The 6,366-nt window shown below is 37.7% G+C and overlaps 1 long non-coding RNA gene across 1 annotated transcript in view; it reads left to right on the forward strand.

Moving 5' to 3' along the window:
- LOC140807819 (uncharacterized) overlaps nucleotides 1–5,524 on the forward strand; it is a 51,220-nt gene extending 45,696 nt beyond the window's left edge. Inside the window, exon 3 of the long non-coding RNA XR_012112771.1 lies at nucleotides 4,805–5,524. This is a non-coding gene — a long non-coding RNA (uncharacterized lncRNA). The remainder of the gene's footprint in view (nucleotides 1–4,804) is intronic.
- The last annotated feature ends 842 nt before the right edge of the window (nucleotides 5,525–6,366 follow it).

Here is a 6,366-nt window from a genome sequence, read left to right on the forward strand (position 1 = left end):
GGAGAGTCCAGAGTAGTGAGATGTTTTCGTTGTGGGGGACCTCATCTGATCAGAGATTGTACACAGACCGAGATCACTTGTTTTGAGTGTGGCGGTGTTGGTCATCTGGCGAGACAGTGTCCTAGTCGTGAGGGACAGCGAGAGCCCAAGAGTGATAGAGGTAGATCCTCAGGGAGAGGAGGACGACAGCCTCAGCAGTTTAAACCACGACCTTCTGGAGGACAGCCAGGTATGCAGGGAGCTGGTCCGCCTCAGGCACAGGTGTATGCTTTGACACGAGAGCAGGCAGAGGAAGCACGAGAAGAGATGATAGCGGATAAGTGTTATTTATGTTCTTATCCTGCTTATATTCTTATTGATACTGGTGCCTCGTATACATTTATATCGAAGAGGTTTGTGGCTGAGCATCATATGCGCTCATCTCCATTGGCTATGCCTCTTTCTGTTTCGACACCCTCTGGAGTTGATATATCAGTTGTATCTATGATATCATATGGTATTATTTCTTATGAGGGCTATGAGCTGAGATCTGATATGATTATTCTAGAGATGACTGATTTTGATTGTATTGTGGGAATTAATGTGCTGAAGAGATATTGTGCGACAGTTTATTGTTATCAGCGGGTAGTATATTTTTATACAGATGAGAAAGAGCGTTGGACATTTTATGGAAAGGGTTCTCGTCCCCGTGTTCCATTGGTATCTGCAATCCGGATGTCTCGGTTATTAGAGCATGGACATGACGGTTATCTTATTTATGCTGTAGACGTGACAGAGAAGAAGAAGGAGGTGGAAATAGAGGAGATACCTATAGTTGCTGAGTTTGCTGATGTATTTCCTGATGAGATTTCAGGCTTCCCACCAGTTCGTGAGGTGGAGTTTGGGATTGAGTTGATGTCAGGTACTTCCCCTATTTCTCGTACTCCTTACAGGATGGCACCAGCAGAGTTGAGAGAGTTGAAAGCCCAGTTGCAAGACTTGCTGGACAAGGGATACATTCGCCCTAGTGTATCTCCTTGGGGTGCACCAGTCCTATTTGTGAGAAAGAAAGATGGAACGATGCGGCTTTGTATTGATTATCGACAGCTGAATAAGGTAACGATTAAGAATAAATATCCCCTCCCTCGTATTGATGATTTGTTTGATCAGTTACAAGGAACCTCGGTATACTCGAAGATTGATTTGAGGGCAGGATATCATCAGATACGAGTTAGAGAGGAGGATATTCAGAAGACAGCATTCAGGACCAGATATGGGCATTACGAGTTTTTAGTCATGCCATTTGGGTTGACGAATGCTCCAGCTGTGTTCATGAGTTTGATGAATAGGGTATTTCAGCCTTATCTCGATCAGTTTGTTATTGTATTTATTGATGATATATTGATATATTCCAGGAGTGAGGCTGAGCATGCAGGGCACTTGCGTTCAGTGTTACAGGTGTTGCGAGATAGACAGTTGTATGCCAAACTCAGTAAGTGTGAGTTTTGGTTGGATCGAGTGGTCTTCTTGGGTCATGTTATATCGAGAGATGGGATTTCTGTTGATCCAACGAAGGTCGAAGCCGTGTTACAGTGGTCTGCACCTACATCTATACCAGAGATCCGTAGTTTCTTGGGTTTAGCAGGTTATTATCGTCGATTTATCGAGGGATTTTCAAAGATTGCTAGGCCTTTGACACAATTGACTCAGAAAGGTGTGCGATTTCAGTGGTCTGAAGCATGTGAGAGGAGTTTTCAGGAGTTGAAGCACCGACTGACGACTGCACCGGTGTTATCAATCCCTACAGAAAACGAGAGGTTTGTTGTTTATACTGATGCATCATTACATGGTTTGTGATGTGTTTTGATGCAAGATCGACATGTTGTGGCATATGCCTCGAGACAGCTGAAACCACACGAAACAAGGTACCCTGTGCATGACTTGGAGTTGGCAGCCATTATCTTTGCCTTGAAGATATGGCGACACTATTTATATGGTACCTCGTTTACAATTTATACTGATCATAAGAGCTTGAGATTTCTGTTTACACAAACAGAGTTGAATATGAGACAGAGACGATGGCTAGATTTGTTGAAGGATTATGATTGTGAGATTGAATATCATCCTGGTCGAGCCAATCTTACAGCTGATGCATTGAGCCGTAAAGTGAGTTGTACAGCAGAGGATGTGAGTTGTTTATCAGCTATGATGATGTCTTGTTGTTCCTTGGGATATGATTTTGATATCTCGACGACTCCTATCCAGGTATCTACCTTATTAGCTGAACCTGATATATATGGTTGTATTCGTGATGCACAGATGACAGACGAGAGAGTTCAGCGATGGAAGGAGTTGGTTTCTCAGAAACAAGATACTCGTTTTAGAGTGGCTGATGATGGCAGTTTGAGGATGAACGATAGATAGGTCATTTCTGATATATCTGAGTTGCGCCAGGGCCTGTTGCGGCGTGCACATTGTAGTAGATATTCTATCCACCCTGGTGGCAAGAAGATGTATAAGGATATCCGTTCTCAGTTTTGGTGGAAGGGGATGAAACGTGATGTGATTGATTTTGTACGTCGATGTCTCAATTGTCAACAAATCAAAGCTGAGAGGAGAATGCCAGGAGGTGAATTGAGGAGTTTAGAAGTACCGACTTGGAAATGGGAACACATATCGATGGATTTTGTGACTCATTTGCCAAGAAGCACTGGAACTATTGATGCTATTTGGGTGATCGTTGATCGATTGACGAAAGTTGCACATTTTATACCCTATAGCATGAGTAGTACGTACTTGACGATGGCACAGTTGTATATATGAGAGATCGTACGGTTGCATGGGATTCCAGTGTCTATTATTTCTGATAGAGATCCTCGATTTACTTCTCATTTTTGGGAAGGATTGCAGACTGCGATGGGGACAGAGTTGAGATTGAGTACGGCTTATCATCCACAGACAGATGGTCAGACTGAGCGTACTATTCAGATGCTGGAGGATATGTTGCGTGCTTATGTTATGGATTTTAAATCTGGTTGGCAGTCATCTATTCCATTGGTAGAGTTTGCGTATAACAATAGTTATCAGAGTAGTATTCAGATGGCTCCATTTGAGGCATTGTATGGGAAACGTTGTAGATCTCCGTTATACTGGGATGACGATGATCGAGCTGCAGTTACCGGTCCTGATATGATTCATGAAATGGAACAGAAAGTAAAATTGATACAGCAGCTATTGAAAGAAGCTCAAGATAGACAGGCCGCCTATGCAAATAGAAGACGAAGACCCTTAGAGTTTCAGCAGGGCGATCGAGTATTTTTGAAAGTTTCTCCTTTTCGTGGCACAATGCGATTTGGTATGAAGGGAAAGTTGGCACCGAGGTATGTTGGTCCGTATGAGATATTGCAGCGGATAGGCACGTTGGCTTATCGGTTGGCTCTACCTCCATCTTTATCTGGTATTCATGATGTGTTTCATGTGTCGATGTTACGGAAGTATGAACCAGACCCTTTACATGTGTTGGATATTTCTGAGATTCAGTTAGATCCTGATGTGTCTTATGTTGAGAGACCAGTTTGTATTTTGGATCGATCTGAACGAAAGCTTCTTAGTAAGATTATACCGATGGTGAAGGTTCAGTGGGAGCATAGAGGTGTCGAAGAGGCTACTTGGGAGACAGAGCGGCATATGAGGGAGCTCTACCCCTACTTATTTTGATGGTATGACGTATCTTTATTTACACATGTTATTGTTGCTTTTACTTAATTTCGGGGTCGAAATTCATTTAAGAGGGGTAGAAATGTAATGCCTGAAGTAAATATTACAAGTTGTTGATTTAGTAATATGATATTACTAAATAATTAACGATTTTTAAAGAGAGAAATATGACATATGTTGGTCATATGAAGTCCAAATGATTTGAAATTTGGATATAACGTAGAAAACTCAAAGATATAGAAGTTCCATGTTTTGAGTTTTGGAAAATTTGATTGTTTGACTGATCCAAAAGGATATACCGGTGTTAAAATTTTAAATATTATATTATATTATTTTATTAATATAATATAATATAATATTTAAAAAAAAAGAAAAAAATGAAAATTTGAGGCGGTGGAATTGATTATTTCAATTCCACCACACGAAAGATAAGGGAACCAACAGAGACGTTTAGCAGGGAGGAGAGGAGAAAGAAATAAATAAAGTTTTGTATTTTTTTTTTCGATCGTACGACTTATCGGTTTATCCATTCGATGAACCGACTTCAGTTTTGGAATCGTTGACACGACGTCTTCGATTTGAGGTATAAATTTTATAGTTTTGGCGGTGTTTGAAATTCGTCGATTTTTGGAATAATTCCGATAAATTTTTAAATCATACTGAAATTGAAGATTGTTGAATAGTGTATGATTTTAACGAAGTAGAGAAGATTACAGTGATGTTGTTTTGAATTATTCCTAATTTATTATAATTAGGGATTTTTAATCGTTGGGTTGAGATTGGAGAGTTGTTTGTCAGTTGTTATTAATTCTGATTATATATTCGGAGTCTACGAAGTATAGGCTACACGTTGATATAAAGTTTTCGCAATTTGACGGATATTGTAAAATATCCTATTATTTGATGTTAAATTAATTAGGGTGTATTTGATGGTATTATTGTTAATTAAATACACCAGAATATTAAATTGTGGAGCGATAATAATTTATAATCGAGTTTTATATTTTGTTGAACTAATTGTTGTTGGGCTATTTGATGTTATATATTGAGGCTGTTATAACTGTTGATACGGTGACAATGATCTGATAATTATTGTTGAATTATTTAGATACATCACAAGCCTCGGGATCAAAGAAATAGCCAGATTTTATATATACTCGATTATCAGGTACGTGTTGACGTACGAGCATATGTTGTTATTGTTTAGTATTGATGAATACTATTGCGTTGAACGATGATAAATCACCGGAATTGGGTGATTTGATATTATATTTGTTGTTGTTTATTATTGTTGATATTGTTGACCATCGTTGTTGGGAGACGTCTCGTTGATGTTGTTCGTTCAACGATATTGCTGTCGCCGGTGTTGGGGTGCGACGTATCGTCGATGTTGTTGTTCGTTCGACGATATTGTTGTCGCCGGTGTTGGGGTGCGACGTATCGTCGATGTTGTTGCATTGTGATGTTGTGGAGGTTGTTGTTGGTTGATTGTCTAGAAACGGCAAAGGGGGTATTTCTATTATGATTTCAGTTATATTTTATGTTGTTAATATAACTGTTATGTATTACGATGATGATTGTTGTATATGCTCACCCTTTGAGGGCTGTTTCTGTTGGGCAGGTTACAGGACTATGCGTGAGACAGGATAGTGGTGAAGGACTAGGTGTGTCTAGTCAAACAGTCCTGTAGTTGATAGTAGATAGAGACAATATAACTTATTGTCTTATTTGAGTTGTATGTGTGTATTTATTATACTGTTTCTGCTACACTGACGTAGATAGTGTGGTGATTGCACTATTTTGTCGTATATGCATTATATTATTACGTCGCCGAAAAGAAAATTTTTATGCATATGACGTCACATGTTGCATGATTACGTGGCGAGGTTTGGGGCGCCACAATATTTATAGAATATTTTTTTAAAAATTTAATCAATTATCTATAATTTATATTTTAAAAATTATTTATAATTTATATTTTAAAAACTATTTATTATATAAATTTCTAATTATAATATTTAGTCATTTTCATCTTATTGCACGATTTTTCTTGTGTGAAAAATCCATAGAAAAATTATTAAAACTTTAGAGTGGTTATATAATAATAAATATATTAAAAAAAAATTACACAGCAAATACTCACCTATTTATTTAATTATTATTTTTATTATTATTAATATGAGAACTCGTAATCATTATCTTTAGATACATATTAGATAATTCTCTGACTAAAGCAATAGCTTGCAATCATTCTAGTCATTTAAACTACACTGGACAAACCATGTACGAAATGCTTGCCCGATAAAGTATTGGTAGGAAAATCGAACTTTTGACTTTAGGTCAAACACAAATCTACTCCATCAACTCGAACATCATCCAGCAGCGACAAATACTCTATCTCCTTGTATTTGCTATAATATTTTTGGTTTATGACATTTATAAACACTTTTGGTTCCAAAAGTTGAATAAGTATCACAAAATTAGCCAACGGTAAATTTAAATATTTAACAACAAATACTAATTACGTAACATATTTTAAAGTTTAGGAGACTAAAAATATTATATTGAAATGTTTAGGGACTATAAGTATTTTAGTAGTAGACTATAAAGGATAAAAGCGTGCCTGGAAATAATAAATTCATGTTGTAGCCATTCAGCCTGCTTAGCCGA

Source organism: Primulina eburnea, chromosome 12 (assembly GCF_022965805.1).
Source record: "Primulina eburnea isolate SZY01 chromosome 12, ASM2296580v1, whole genome shotgun sequence".
NCBI classification, from domain to species: domain Eukaryota; kingdom Viridiplantae; phylum Streptophyta; class Magnoliopsida; order Lamiales; family Gesneriaceae; genus Primulina; species Primulina eburnea.